The sequence below is a fragment of the Salmo salar genome, chromosome 23 (assembly GCF_965601325.2).
Source record: "Salmo salar chromosome 23, fSalSal1, whole genome shotgun sequence".
NCBI classification, from domain to species: Eukaryota; Metazoa; Chordata; class Actinopteri; order Salmoniformes; family Salmonidae; genus Salmo; species Salmo salar.
This window is the reverse complement of record NC_138313.1, coordinates 20,507,801-20,523,922: the sequence shown is the minus strand read 5'-3', so window position 1 is coordinate 20,523,922 and position 16,122 is coordinate 20,507,801. Positions and strand designations below refer to the sequence as shown.

Genomic DNA, 16,122 nt, shown 5'->3' with positions numbered 1-16,122 from the left:
GCAAACGACAGGTCAAGGCAGGCAGGGGTCGGTAATCCAGAGTAGGGGCAACTGCACCGGATGGCAGGCAGGTTCAGGGGCAGGCAGAGTGGTCAGGCAGGTGGGCTCAGAGTCAGGACAGGCAATGATAAAAACCAGGAGGGCAAGAAAAAAAGAGACTGGGGAAAAGAAGGAGCTGAGAAACAAAACACTGGTTGACTTGACAAACAAGACGAACTGGCAACAGACAAACAGAGAACACCGGTATAAATACACAGGGGATAATGGGGAAGATGGGCGACACCTGGAGGGGGTGGAGACAAGCACAAGGACAGGTGAAACAGATCAGGGCATGACAGAATAACAACTTAAATATGAATTTACTCATATAAACAGCAATTCTTAGCTGTATTCGTTGAGTTTCTCTCTAGTCAAGGTTTTAAAAGTTAAAAAATCTCACATTATCAACTTTGCTGTGCGTTCCAGAGGCTTGTTTTTACAGTCTATGGCATGAGGAAACTGTGCAGACACGTTGATCTGAGCTATCTGATTGGCCAGCGGTAGGCCTATAGTTACACTTGATTTGCTCTCTGGGCCTGCCGGGAAGGCGGAGTTCTACCTTCAGACCAGTGGAGGGTGCTGAGGGGACAACAGCTCATACTAATGGCTGAAATGGAGCGAGTGGAATGGCATCAAACACATGAATACCATGTATTTGATGTATTTGATACCATTCCACTAATTCCTCTCCAGCCATTACCATGAGCCCGTCCTCCCTAATTAAGGTGCCACCAACCTCCTGTGCTTCAGACACATGAATGGCTCAAAATAAGAATACTTTGCCTTCCCGGCACTAGGGCTGCTGAATCATGTGCACCTACTGCCAACAGCTCAAAATGAATGAAACAAATAGGAACACAAGGCTTTATCATTGTTTTTTTTACAGAAATGTTTGGTGATTGACTAGGAATGCCTTGGAGATTGGTGACCACTGATGTAAGCCATCCATTCTGGGGTAAACACTGACCAAACATAGAGGATGAGGTAATGTGACACTAAGTACCCAGGAGCTTAGAGGAACTTCCTGCTAATGTTAATGTTGACACACTGTAAACAAACAGCCTCTCTGTGGACTATTAACATTTACTGATTGTAGAGGTATGCTAACTATGCAGGACACGGTCCAATGAGCCAGCCAATCTCTTTTGATGATCCTTCAGTTGATAGTAGGCCTCAGGGGGGGCAGGACATTGGTTAGCCTCATATCTCTGTGACTCTCTGCAATAACTTCCCCATAGTGGTAAATAGACTACAAACTATTCAATAAAAAAAAATTGACACCTCCATTGACAGCTCAAAGAAAATGCTGACACGTGTCTTAAAGATGTGTCTTGAGGTGTTTCCCGTTGTGCTGGTTTGGCATGGAGTGGGTGATAGTGTGTGGTCTGGTCTGTGGTTGTAATACTGTCATGACATTGCTGGAGGCAGAGGTTTCTCTTAAAATACTCTTTACCTGAAGAAAGGTTGAGCATTTGAAGAAAGACAGAAAAAAAGTATGGGTTGATTCCACGCCAGCGGGTGTGGAAAACATTTCAGATTGTTCTGGCAATTTGTATCACAAACTATATATTTTTTAAATCATGATGAAAGTGGCCATTCTAGGCCCTTTTTAGACCTATATATGCCTCCTGTAAGACCCTATGATCTGTGAACTGTAAATGATACAGACAACATCTTTGTGTCATTATACTTTTGGGGCGGCAGGTAGACTGGTGGTTAGAGTGTTGGATAATTTGTTCTTAACTGACTTGCCTAGTTAAATAAAGGTAAAATAAAAAATACTGCTTTATAGTGTGCTCTAAAATGTGGGCCTAAAATTCATCATGATTTTCTCAAAAATGGTTTGTGATATAAAGGTAAAAAGCATGATAAACATCCTTCCTCCTAATTAAGTTCAATTTTGCGATTACCATAATCTGAGATATCAAAAATATCTCCCTCTGGCGTGGAATCGCACTTTGACTTTGAAGCGCTCAAGCAGAATCCATTATATTCTCAAGGTAGCAGTAATCAAATTTCAATCATATGTATCTATAAAGCCCTTTTTAATCAGCAGTAGTCACAAAGTGCTTATACAGAAACCGAGCCTAAAACCCCAGAGAGCAAGCAATGCAGATGTAGAAGCATGGTGGCTAGGAAAAACTCCCTAGGAAGGCTGGAAACTAGGAAGAGACCTAGAGAGCAACCAGGCTCTGAGGGGGGGCCAGTCCTCTTCTGGCTGTGCCATGTGGAGATTATAAGAGTACACTATCAGTTGAAAAGTAACACTATCAGCAGACTTGCATCAGTTACATTGAAATGCATAGATCACAGCTGTCTATCTCTATCTCTCTGTGGAGGAGGCCTTTGGTTTATGAACATGACAGTGATTCACCAGCAAACAATTTCCATAGTGGATCACAGCTCTCCAGATTAGAACACCCTCGTGTGTGTGTGTGTGTGTGTGTGTGTGTGTGTGTGTGTGTGTGTGTGTGTGTGTGTGTGGTAGCCAGTTTAATATGCCTACATTAATTCTCAGAGCCTAGCACTAGCAACCAGGCTGAACGGTAGAGCCAGGGGGATTTCTCATTTGACATTTTGCTAAGGAAAAGCCATTACCTCTCCAACACAGAAGCCACCTTTTGTACCTGGCCTCTAATACCAGGGAACTGCATGTCTAAATGAAGTAGCAGCAGAAGCTGCAGTATCTGGGCTACATTACCCTGTGACAAGATGAAGAGTGGCGTTGGGCTCCGAAGGCTGTGTGTGTGTGGGAGGGAAGGAAACACACCTCAGTCTGCTGACAACACTAAGGCTGCTAGATGAGTTTGTCATCGTCTAAAGAGGCAACAGGGGAATCTCTGCTGATATCTTTATTAATGTACAGTGCACTAAGCTAAGACCATGCCTCCTGAATGAGTAATTCCCCTGAGAGCTCTGCCAACAAGCAGTAAAACATATCCTTAACATATTAGTGGGCATTTCTATCGGGGCTGATACATTTTTCCTAAGGGAAAATCAAGTATGAAATTTAAAAGTGGTAAGGGACAGATCGAAATGTACTGGGCGGCAGGGGCTGGTCCAACTTAAGGTGTCATAAAAAAAATGCGCCCCCCTCCCCAACACTAAACATATTTTCACATGACCCTCCCCTTGTACTGTAAAATGAACTGAACACCATCCCCCCTCATAGAATTAACTGAAAATAATGTTTATGACCAAAAATAACAATAACTGTAGCGACCCTGTGTTTATAAACGTGGATAGCGACTTTGCCATTTCAGCATGCTTTTGTGGCACAGTCAATGCCACTCAGGGCTACAGGCCAGAAGGTTGAGGGTTTGCCAACCACAACAGACATACTCACTCTCCCTGCCTGTTTCATTACACGATCAGAGCCGGCTGCAGTCAATGATCAGCTAGGGGGGAAATCTGATTTTCAAAATTTTGATGCCATATTTATAATTATATTTTAAAAAAAATCCACCAATAGGTTTCTGTGCCAATGCACTACACAACCAATAAACAAAGCCTACCGACTTCGGGCACTTCAATATCATGGTTTGCGTTTTCAACGCCACAATAAATAGACTATGTCAATCTCGACAAACAGAAAATACATCCCTCCCTACCTTGTCGGCCTACCAAGTATCGAAGGTTTGGCTTGAGAATCTCCGAATGTCATTAAACGTTTTGGTGTTGCACAATATATATAGAGATGAAAAAATGCTCAACCTCCAGATGAGTATCAGGGGGGAGTTTAAGTACTATTCTTACAAGCTTGTTTGGCTGGTAGCTTATTGTTTAGATGTTTGGGGCTGCTGGTGAACCATGATGTGCAGGCATAATCAAAGTGACACTGGACTAGTGCACTTGCCAGAGTCTTTAGGGTGTCTATAGCTAGGTTTCCATCCAATTGGTGACAGATTTACATGCAAATATTCTAAAACCTTCATAAAAACTATATGCAATTTCAGTCTCCATTAGCAAAATTTGGAGCTGGACAACATGAAAGGGAAGATTTGAATTTACCGGTCATTTGAGAAATGTAATGGACATCCATATGAATTCAGATCTTGGCGCAGCCAGCGGCATCAAAAAATTAGGGACGTTGGCCAAATGAGTCACATTTACGTGTCCTTAAAAACAGCTATAACAAATTTGTGTTTCAATATGGAGCATACGCAAAAATGTATAGCCTATTTTTTTTTTTATTGTTTTTTAGGATACTTTTCCAAAACAATAATTGTCCATCTCATGGTTCTGCTGTCAGAGATTTGAGCACTAAATGTATCAGGGCATTGCATGCATGGGCCTATAGGCTTATGTGTCCACTGTATGATATTCATGTGTATTATCATGAACTTCAAATCGGCCTACCGGTAGCCAGTGATGTTGTGTTAAAAAAGAAATAGGTGAGTAAACTCTGATTGCCGGTCGCTGTGAAAAAAGTAATACGCCCTACACTTTCAATGCATTTTTTCAAATGAAAAGTTGGGTAAAAGGCATTTAATTTAGTTGACCCTCCACTAGGTCTACACCACATGCCAGAAGCCTACCCTCTCAGCCAAGGCATATGGTGGAGGGTAAACAAAATTACAGCAAAAATTAGGAAGTACAAAGGAAAATCGATGTGTAAAGGAGCTCAGCTGAGGCTGAAATTGCGCACTACTGGATGGACAGTGCCACCACATAAAAATAAATTGTTTAAACCGTGACAGAAAGGTGGGGGTGTTCATTTCATTGGGGGTGTCATACCTAAAAGTGTGTGTCCCCCTCCACGTCACAATGGGATTCGAAAAGTTCTAGCTTCCGTTGCTAGGGCTGTTCATAGAACTTGCAAAATTCTGACAGGTTACGTAAGGAACCAAAGCGTCTGTTGCTATGCTGGTTGCTTGGCTCTATTTTACCTGGTAGAGGTCGCGAAGGACGGAGAACGCGGGAAGATGTAGTTCTATTTCACCTCATAAGCACTCGCACAGTCCGCGCAAAATTATTACCTCAGAATTGCTCCCCAAGGATGGTGTTTTTGACGGTGACTACCTGCTGACTACCTACTGTTTCAGAGGACCGAAAAGACTGGAAAGAGAACTCTTTCTTTACAACATATGTGTCTTTATATAGAACATATTGTAAAATAGGAAGAAATTATTTAAGCTGTTTTAAGATTGACTTTGCTTGCTGCTGTACTTATTTACAGTGCCTTGCAAAAGTATTAATCCCCCTTTGTGTTTTTCCTATTTTGTTGCATTACAACCTGTAATTTAAATCGATTTTTAATTGGATTTCATGTAATGGATATACAAAAAATAGTCCAAATTGTTGAAGTGAAATTTTAAAAATTACTTATTTCAAAAAATAAAAAAATATTAAAAACGGAAAAGTGGTGCGTGCATATGTATTCACCCCCTTTGCGATGAAGCCCCTAAATAAGATCTGGTGCAACCAATTGCCTTCAGAAGTCACATAATTAGTTAAATAAAGTCCACCTGTGTGCAATATAAGTGTCACATGATCTCAGTGTATATATACACCTGTTCTGAAAGGCCCCAGAGTCTTCAACACCACTAAGCAAGGGGCACCACCAAGCAAGCTGCACCATGAAGACCAAGGAGCTCTCCAAACAGGTCAGGGACAAAATTGTGGAGAAGTACAGATCAGGGTTGGGTTATAAAAAAATATCTGAAATTTTGAACATCCCGCGGAGCACCATTAAATCCATTATTAAAAAATAAATTGAATTGTTATGCACGCTCACGTTTTCTGTTTTTTTTTGTCTTATTTCTTGTTTGTTTCACAATAAAAAATATTTTGCATCTTCAAAGTGGTAGGCATGTTGTGTAAATCAAGTGATACAAACCCCCCCAAAATATATTTTAATTCCAGGATGTAAGGCAACAAAATAGGAAAAATGCCAAGGGGGATGAATACTTTCGCTAGCCACTGTACCTCAGCCTGCCTAGTCAGCTAGCCAGCTACAGGAATGGTGGGAGAACATGCCAAGAGGGTGAAAAGCTGTCATCAAGGCAAAGGGTGCCTACTTTGAAGAATCTCAAATATAAAATATATTTTGATTTGTTGAACACTATTTTGGTTACACATGATTCCATATGTGTTATTTAATAGTTTTGATGTCTTCACTATTATTCTACAATGTAGAAAATAGTACAAATAAAGAAAAACCCTTGAATGAGTAGGTGTGCCCAAACTTTTGACTGGTACAGTATATATTCAACCACAAGGGTGTACTAATGAGCTATGCGAGATATACTTTTTTTTTAATCATAATGGAGGACTACTGACATATTATTTCAGTGTAGATAAGGGAAAGGCAGGTGAAGATAAAAACATGACAGCCAGACAAGCCTGTGTATGAATCAAATGGATTTGTATATGAATTGAGTGGAAATTAGCTGACTTTGTGATCTGTAAAGTGAGTAACTTTAATGTCTCAAGCAGATGACAAGTTTTCTTTGCTATTTCCGAAACGTAGCAACGTTTAAGACATGGATTTCATGTTGTAATGTTAGCAAGGTACCCAAAAGTAGTTTGAAGTAATGTTTTCATTTTATTAGCTAAACAAAACTTATTCAAACAGTGAAATTGTTGCGGAAATCAGCCTTGTTTGCATAGCAATTAAGAACATAATTTAGGGTGTAATGATCTCAAATTCTAATCATTAGGTCATCACACCGTTGATATAGCAACGGACTCTAATAGTTTATAGAATCTCATTGTGATGCAGGGGGCGCCCGCCCACCACAAGGAGTCGCTACAGCACGATGAGCCAAGTAAAACCCACCCGGCTAAACCCTCTCCTAACCCGGATGACGCTGGGCCAATTGTGCGCCACCCTATGGGAATCCCGATCACAGCCGTTTGGGATACAGGTCGAACCCAGGTCTGTAATAACGCCTTAGACTGCTGCGCCACTAGGGAGGCCCTTAAAAACACGTCATTCAATTCTACTTATATGACTGAAGACATAAGCAACATAGTTTTTAATACGGCAAATTAGTAGCCTACTCTGCTGACACTGACAAACAGATCAGTAAAAACACTCTTCTCTTGAATGCAACCATCTAATCTAGGCCTACGAAAATGGGAGACACAAATTGTACAATATGACGTCCATCTAGTCTGGAGGAGGGAATTATTGTCCCCCCCCCCCCAAAAGAACTTTACAGTGATATTCAAATCAAATGTTATTGGTCACATACACATGGTTAGCAGATGTTAATGCGAGTGTAACGAAATGCTTGTGGGACCTAAAGCGAGATGCGATCTCTGTCGGCGCTATCATCTGATCCAATGATAAAGACAGTGAATATGCGCACACTCACATGGTATATGGATGATGCTCTCTGCAGGTGCCAATAAAATAGTGTAACGACCAGTGATGCCAACTTAGCAATTTTGTTGCTAGATTTAGCAACTGTTCAGACTACCCTGGCAACTTTTTTTTCAAACAGCACCTAGCAACAAATGTAGCTACTTTAAAAAATGTATTTGGAACTTTTAGCAACTTTTGAAAAGTGACTCAAACGCTAAAATGCACGTATTTTCCCTCTAAATGACACAAAAACGATTTTCTCTGTCACACACTCAGTCACAACACACGTGCCTGGCTGCAAAAGTGCATTGAGTGACGTCAGCAGAAGGCCAGCAGCAATTTCAGTACATTGCAAATCATTGTTGGCTGACTGCAGCAGCAGTAGTACGGGTTCGAAGAGCCAAACCCAATGAATATAGTTGGTCACGAATGTTTGATCTTGAACAGAACTTACAACATCAATCATCATGTCTCAATCGAAATTGTACAGCCAGAAGTACAGAAAAGAGTGGGAGTCTGTACCTGAACAAATGTCAAATTATATATTTTGCCGAGATGACCAGTCAATTTGAGTAACGTTATTGTGTATTCTACGTAATGACGCAGTTTTACGTTATCATGCAATAACATCAAAACGTCACTTAGCAACTTTTAGCAACAAATCAACCTGCCTCTAGCAACTTACCCTGAAAATTAGTTGGCAACACTGGTAACGACCCTGGGTTTATAAGCGCGGAAATCGACTCTGCCGCACAGTCGATAGCGCGCTGGACTTCGGGCTAGAAGGTCGAGGGTTCGAGACCTGCTCCCTGTTGTCTCATTACAATAGTTTACTGTTCACTCAATTGGGAGTTGAGAATTTTGATAACTAGAGACAGATTAGATTATATTCTTAGCAATAGCTATTTGCTTTTTTGAAGTATTGTGATGGGCCTAGGCTTATTTAATAGGTAGGAAGCATTCGTTTTTACTCACCAAAGCATCAACACAGTGTGATCAAAGACTTAGTAATTTAGTTGTAGCAAGCAGCCAGTGTTAGTTTTCATTTCAGACCCAACATTCATTATGACTCATTTGTGGCCCAAAAACGAGAAGCTAGCTTTGAAGTGGAACCGGTTTGTCAGGTTGAAGCGAGCGGATTGGAGTAAGGGAACCGCAGGCACGTCTACTGTATGAGGTGCTCATTTAACCCCAGAGGATTTCGATGGCTATAACCAGCGGAAGGCATGATTCGGAATGCGACTGAAACCAGGTGCTTTGCCGAGCTACCGGTAACTTTACATCACGAGTGTCAGCAGTGATGGAGATAAACCGGGTAAATTGAACTAGTTATGTATTTTGTATTAATTATATCTATCCATCATCTAACTAACATTTCTAGATTGTTATATCTAGCTAGCTAAGGTTTATTATAAGGTTGCTACCTGTTTACTAGTAACGTCACAAGTAAGGCTACACTGCCTGCAATGTTTTTAACCAGCTAATTAGCTAATGTGTTTTTTTTTTCGGTTTTATGCTTCTGCAGATATTGAATGTGCAACTATAATTATGGTTTATAATATATCGGAACTTAAACAGGACAGCATAATGGGTAGACAAAGAGAACATTGTGTAACAAGGTGTAGGCAGCTGACTTAGTGATAGGAGGTTGTGAAACCCATCACAAGGGGAGCATGTGAGGAACAGATAGAGTGGAGAAACAACTGTATAAGTAAATCACTGGAAATTGAGTGGTTGCTGACTCTTGAGTATACACTATGAAGATAAGATCCAACGCCTGGCAACATGTGATGCACCAGGAGGCTTGGACCAGCCTGTGCGTCTGCTATAGGCTGAGTAAGTCTAAACCACGCTCAGCCTCTACTCTGATAGTTCCCGCTCAGAGCGGGCCTATCTCTGTCAGGGTATTAAAGAAGAACTTTGTGCTTAAACAGAGAGTTCTCTGTATACCCTGCGAGATGGTGCAGTGAGCCCGTATATACGAACATCATATTTACCATTTGTACTATCATTCTATTTACTTAAAGATTAATAAAAAAATCATTGCAAAACTAAGTTGCATGGTTTGTTTATATCCTAATACCAGATTCGATTGACGCAACCCAACACTACCATGTCATAGCCTCTCTCTCTGCTAGCTAGTAATCTTATCCAGTTTGTCAATTTGGGACTGTGTTTCAAAAACATGTCGACACATTGCTGGGATTGAGACATGGGAGCCAGCCAGCCACATCTCGAACTTGCCTAGCTAGCTAACGTCAGCTAAAGTTACGGTCCTGTTGGTCAATGTCATTGCATTGCAGCTCTTCAGTAAGGCCATTCTCCTGCCAATGTTTTATCTATGGAGATTGCATGGTTGTGTGCTGAATTCTATACACATCAGCAACGGGTGTGGTTGAAATAGCCGAATCCACTAATTTGAAGGGGTGTCCACATACTTTTGTATAGTGTGGCAGTTGATACTAGTCGTACGGGTGTGTGACGTCTTTTATTGATTCGTCTGGCTTTGTGGATGGTTCTGGATTTGTGGAGTGATGAGATGCTTTGGCACTTGACTCTGCAGACCTTGCTCACAATGTTGACTGTTCTGTGTTGGTGTTTGTTATTGACAGTGAACCATACTAGCCGTAGCATCCTGTCCATGTCCCTTGTACTGCGTGGCTCTCCTCATCCCTCCGCTTCTCTGGCCTGCTCTGAAACAGCTTGAGTACTCACGCAGTAAGTATTGTTATCTCATTGGTAATATACTGTGTCATAATATGATTCAAAGTCTAAATGTTTAACAATATGTGAGAACGAGTAACTTCCTAATTTATTTTTCTGTCTTTCTCCCTCTCTCTTCCTCTAGGAACCTGAATACCACCTCAGTCCAACATCAGCCTTCTGTCACGCTGCCATCAACACACCTGCATCCAGCCCTAAACTGACTCCTGTTTGCCTGCTGTAACTGTCATTAGGGTTTTATTACACCGAGTTGTTCCCTTTTATCCTCTGCCCTTGTTTACTTCCCATTACTGAGATGAGATAATGGGATTAGAGTAAGCAGCACCTGTAACAAGCCTAACTCCACACCCGCGCTCGGTCTATGTTCATCGGATGTTGTGCTCCTTGACACTCCTCACAACAAGCGCTCTACATCTTTGCTGCTGCCGCCAAGCTTTCAGAGTGGAACTCAACTAACCATAAAGAAATGTACACAATTATTTATTGAATTTCTAAATTGTATTGTTATTGTATATTAACTATCATTATTATAGGGACTGTGTCCACAAAGTGGAATGTTGACAGATAAAAAAAAAATAAAAAAAGACCCATGATGAAAGTGTTGTATTGGTATAACATATATTAATAAAAAGGTAAAAACATGTTTGAATTCTTCTTATGGTAACTTGAAGCCGGTGTAGGGCATGTTCTTCTCATTTGGAAACCTATTTCTTGTCCCATTGACTGCACACACTGGAATTGGCACACAGTTGTGCTGCCCCAGATAGCCCCAATTCCAGGTGATAAACTACCCGTAGGCAACGGTTCTGAACTTCCTAAAAAGTGTACTACTAGGGGGAGTGGAGTAACATTATTTGAGTTCATTATTGCATTAGATTAGTGGGGATTCTATTTCTAGATTAACTATATTGACATCCATGCAGAACGTGGAGAGGCCAGAATGTTGTGTCATACAGCCCACTCCTTCCTCTGTCATCGTGGACGTTGTCTGACAGTTTTCCTGACAGCGCAGACCCCATGTGTATCGGCATGGGAATATCCCTGCTGCACGAGCACCTACAACACGTTATTTTTACGCGGTTCAGCCGTAGTTAGGAAGGAAGTGACATTATAGGGTGTATTCTCAGAAGCAAAGTAGCTGGCAATATTACCAATCAACATTCCCAACATGTGGAGCCGCATCCTACACTACAAGTTAAGCACCAGTGCACTCTCAGAAACGGGAAAGTGATCCCTGCCTCAGCTGCCTGCTCTGCCAACACCTCGTCTTTATCAGATTCTCCAAAAAGGTCAGGCCCAGGGAAAACAGAGTTCCTGCTATGCTCGGAGTCGCTGCTTTTGTCAGACATTTTGACAATTCGTATCTGGCGGAAGTTTCCTCTGCAGTCAAATGCTAGCTTGCAAGTCTAGTTAGCTGGCTAAAATAGCTAGCTAGGATTCTTACATCGGAAGTGCCGCTCTCGCTTTGTTTGGTAGTTAACTCGGCCTACAGTCCTTACCATGATGGGCCCCAGATGTCAATATGTAAGTCTCTGCTCTCTCTTAGCTTTTTTTTTATCTGCCGGAGGGTTTTGTTTTAGTTATGTTTTGTGGGTTACTGCCTGTGCTTGCTGATCTTCGTTGTTGTAACGTTAGCTGGCTAGGCTAGCTAGCTGGCTAAAATATCTAACGTTAACTGGCTGGCTAAGATAACGTTAATTGCATATAACATTCTTTGATAACTGGTTAGATGTGGTTATGGATTTCCAAAAATTTGGTTTACTTTAATGTAGCTTGTAAACTAGGTGTTGATAGCAACTGGCTGACTCATCAAATGCTAACGTAATGTTAGCAGGCTGGTAGGGCTAATGCTAGCTAGCTAGTAGGACTACCGTTAACAGGCTAGTTGACTAGCAACCTTGCAAGCTGATTTGTAACAATATATTCATAAAGTAAGTTAGCTGAACATTTAATTGAAATCAGTAGTCATGAGTGCAAACAATTTGGTTTAATTTGAAGTTATACATTTGAATTTATTTCTGTTGGAGTTTACAATATAGGGAATAGGCTGGCTTGCCGGGTCCTCCATATTACGTCACACCCCGCAAATGTTTTTTCCGGAATGACTTAGGCATTCTTCAGAAGTTTTATGCAATATCTAGAAAAATAGAAAAGTGAGGTATAACTTTGCATTGGGACTTTTGATGTGTATTGTAATGCAAATCCATATGTTACATTTGGTTAAGTTTATGCTATCTACCCTTTAACTGCTTTTCACTGACCACTGCAACTCAACAATCAACTGTTTGGTAGGCTCTTTGCCAAACGCGCTGCCCAAATTACGTGCTTAAAACAATCCACAGCTCATAGAAGTTAATCATCAAATGATGCTCTCTGGTGTAGTATTTTGAATGATTTTATTTATTTCTGTAATTTAATTTAATTTACTTTAGGGGAAGTTTATCTTCCCCTAGCCTATTGGACGCGCCACCTATGCCAACATCGATGTGTAACCGGTCCATAAAACAGCTGGCCGCGAAGCTTACAAGGTCAACTTCAAATGCCAACATCAAATTCAAAGCAATCGGCGCACTACCTAAACGGCTGAAAAGCAAACTGTCTGGCACTGTCTGCTGAGAGAAAGGCTGTGCAGGCTGGCGGATTCTCTAGGAGACCTGCTCTGCATGGTCCTAAAGCCAGCCTACCAAAATGCTGAACAGCCATTGCATTTTAATCAGGATTGGAATGATTTCAGTCAACTTTTAGGTAGCCTACTTTTACATTTTTGGTCTTGAGCTGTGGAACTTAATTAAAAAGGGGTCTGAAATTAGAGCAGCATCTCCATTAGTTACAGCAGGGCCTGACAAAAGTCTGTGCTGCTTCTCAGAAGAGAAACGGTGAATCAGCCAAAGTTTCAATCCTTCATTTTATGAAGGGAGAATGAAATGACTCGCTTAATGTATTGCTTAGCAAAGGACACCGAGGAGAGAGAAGGAGGAAAGGTGAGAGATTAAGAGTCAGGGAGCAAAGTAGAGAGAGAAAGCGATGAAGGGAGAAAAGGAGGGAGTGGGAGAGGGAGGAAGGGAAAAAAGGAGAGAGGGAACGTAAGGTTTGACTTAGAGTGGTCAGTCTCTCTGGGAAACGAAGGATGGGGTCCGACTATGTTTCCACACTCTGGGTCAGTGCTGTTTACGGCATATTGCTGCTGTCAAGAGAGGGTACACACACTGGGTCTTTGAGTGTGTGAGCTGCTCTTCAGGGAGGATAGAGAGGGCAGGCACTCCAGAATGAGTCCCACTCTCAGCCAGACTGGCCAGCGAGGATAGATGGGAGAGGAATCCTCATCTATGCTGAGCCTTCTGCATATCTTACTGCTCCACACAAATGACTATATAGCCCCACAGATAATCTAGACCAGGTATGGGTAACTCCAGTCCTCTAGGGCCTGCTTGGTGTCACACTGACCGTGTCCAAACTTGACAGTTCATGCAGCTTTTGTATTCTGATAATGGAGTTCTGATCATGGAATTCCGAACACGTCATGTGTCTACATTTACATTTAAATGTGTCCACCATATCCACATTATAATTATAATTAATATTATAATAACACAACAACAACTGATGGCAGTAGCTAACTACTTTAGCTAAGTAGCCAGCTAACCTCTGTAGCTAGCCAGCAAGCTAGCAAGCAGCGCTAAATGGATTGCAAATGAGTTAGCATAACTCTAGCCAAACAAAACACGCCAGGAACATATTCCCTCAAAGTTATAATGAAAAGGTGCCTCTCGGGTCCCAAAACACAAGTTTTCTGGAGACTTGTGGGAGGAGTGCTGATGATGTTGCCCACTAACCAGCTAACATATTCTGACTCCAATCAACTAATCATGATTTTCAGTTTAGAATGCAATTAGTTTAATCAGCTATGTTTGCTAGGGATGGGGGAAAAGTGTGACACCACTCCGGCTCCCGAGGACTGGAGTTGCCCATGACTGATCTAGACCTCTGTGTGAGTCAAGCGTCTGGTACAACACTAGGCTAGCTAGCTATCACTCCTTCCCACAGCACTACTCCCTAAGGCCCTACAGTACAGCCACACTGCTGAAAGCTTCTATTAAAGCCACTGAGCTATTTACACACAGCTACAATCTGCCAACCCAGTCTCCCTGTGGGGAAGCCAGACATTACACATAAGAAGGATATGGGTAAGCAGTGGTGTGTTAGTTGTGTGTTAGTGCTGGGCTCAGTTGGTAGAGCATGGTGCTTGCAACACCAGGTTTGTGGGTTCGATTCCCACAGGGGACCGGTATGGGAAAAATGTATGCACTCACTACTGTAAGTCACTCTGGATTTTTTTTTTTAAATGTCAAACAAAAGCCTGCACACCGTGCAGTTTTCCAGGACCAGTGTTCTATGTAGATGATGATCCCTGATGTAGGCTTGCTATATCCTCAGAGAGCAGCAGTAGCATCACATTAAGACTTTAACACCCAGCAGCATCCCTCCCACTTCAGAGAACAGGACAGGACATTAATGGAGCAGAGGTTGTTTAATTTGACAGGCGCCTGGATCCCATCTCATTACTGTCAATCACATAGACACAGGTAAACACCAGGCAGCAGGATAATTGAAGAGCCAAATAAATGAGATGCTGAGAGTGAATCACTGAAACACAATGCCTCTGCCTGTCTCTCTCTTCTCTGTCTCGCTGTCTGTCTTTCTCTCTGTTCTCTTTCCCCCTCTTTCTGTCTAGCGGTCTCTCTCTTTCTATATTGGTCTGTACCCCTCTCTCTCCCTCTCTTTTCTATCGCTCTCTAACAAGGCTGTAATGCTGTTTAAATGAAACCTCTGTAGTTAATTTGAGACAAAAGGATTACATGGAGAACTGTAGATGATGTGGTGTGGGAGACACAAGGGCTGGAGGAGCAGTCACCACCATGCCTATACTCACACCCATACCCATACATATCCATGTGCACCATATCCATACCCACACTCAAACCCATACCAATGTCAAATACCCAGACCTATACCCTGTATGCCGGCACATACAGTAAAGAGGGAGCTAGGCAAAGGGCGCACTTACATTTACAGGCGTTATACAACCAGTAGTTGACCCCTATGATCCTGTCAGTTCAGCTAATACCACACTGTTCAATATGAACAAATTACAATATTTATTAGGACTATATTATACTTACTGGAATAATTACACAGTAATAAGGACACTGTAATGTAAAAATGTAACAAGGCCTGATTTAACTATTTTCAAACATAACCTGTTCTCCTGCCAACAACAACAGCTGCTGTTATCCCCCAGTAGCGTTACGCACTCTGGGCAGCGGGCCTCGGCTCTCAAACAGTTTGCACCTTTACGGGAACCTCTAAGTAACAATATCTAAAAATAACAAACAATGAGTGATAGCAAGCCGTGTGGTGGGAGTATGGGAGAATTCAACATATTTGAAAAACACTAAAGATAAAAACTTTCTCCTGAGGAGACGTGATGTTCCACAGGAATCTCTTTTGAGATAGAAATCTAACTTCACATGCACATACAGGACCTTGTAAGCTAGGACCATGAGCGAATATTGACCTTATAACCTTTGCATGTACTGGTAAAACAGTGATGACATAGCCTACTTTTACCAAATAGCCAACATTATCATGCAGAGGAATCAACAGGACATAGAAAAGTAAATGGTCATAAGACAAGAAACACAGGATGGTGGTGAATATTGAGTTCAAATAAATAAAAGAGGCTACATTTTAAGACGGACAAAAAAAAAGAGAGACCACCAAAAGCAGTTTCTATTAAATATGTCCACTCCACTGCCTCACTTCAAAGAGCGCCATCCCTGATCACCGTCCGACCATCTGGACTACAGCCCTACTACACTCTCACATGAGAACAAGAAAAAGCGGCCCCGTAGACTTTATACACAAGCCTAAAAACCTGAGTAATAAATTCTGTCTGTAACAGTATTGCTTATCTATGCCGATTTAGTCCTGCAAGGTGATTTGTTGATTGATTTGTCACACTTTCTGGTGGTGTGGTCAAATTGTAC

At 41.8% G+C, this 16,122-nt stretch overlaps 1 protein-coding gene and 1 long non-coding RNA gene across 3 annotated transcripts in view; one reads left to right on the top strand and one right to left on the bottom strand.

Annotated features, from left to right (window-relative positions):
* Positions 1-16,122, bottom strand: part of LOC106584141 (carboxyl-terminal PDZ ligand of neuronal nitric oxide synthase protein) — a 242,746-nt gene that overhangs the window by 184,041 nt on the left and 42,583 nt on the right. The window lies entirely within an intron of this gene.
* On the top strand, positions 6,708-11,204 carry LOC106584142 (uncharacterized). 2 transcript variants are annotated; one of them, XR_014382290.1, is made up of 3 exons: positions 6,708-6,919; positions 9,964-10,069; positions 10,200-11,204. It is a non-coding gene; the product is annotated as an uncharacterized LOC106584142 (long non-coding RNA). The 2 variants fall into 2 exon arrangements; XR_001323697.3 differs by lacking the exon at positions 6,708-6,919 and adding an exon at positions 8,260-8,666.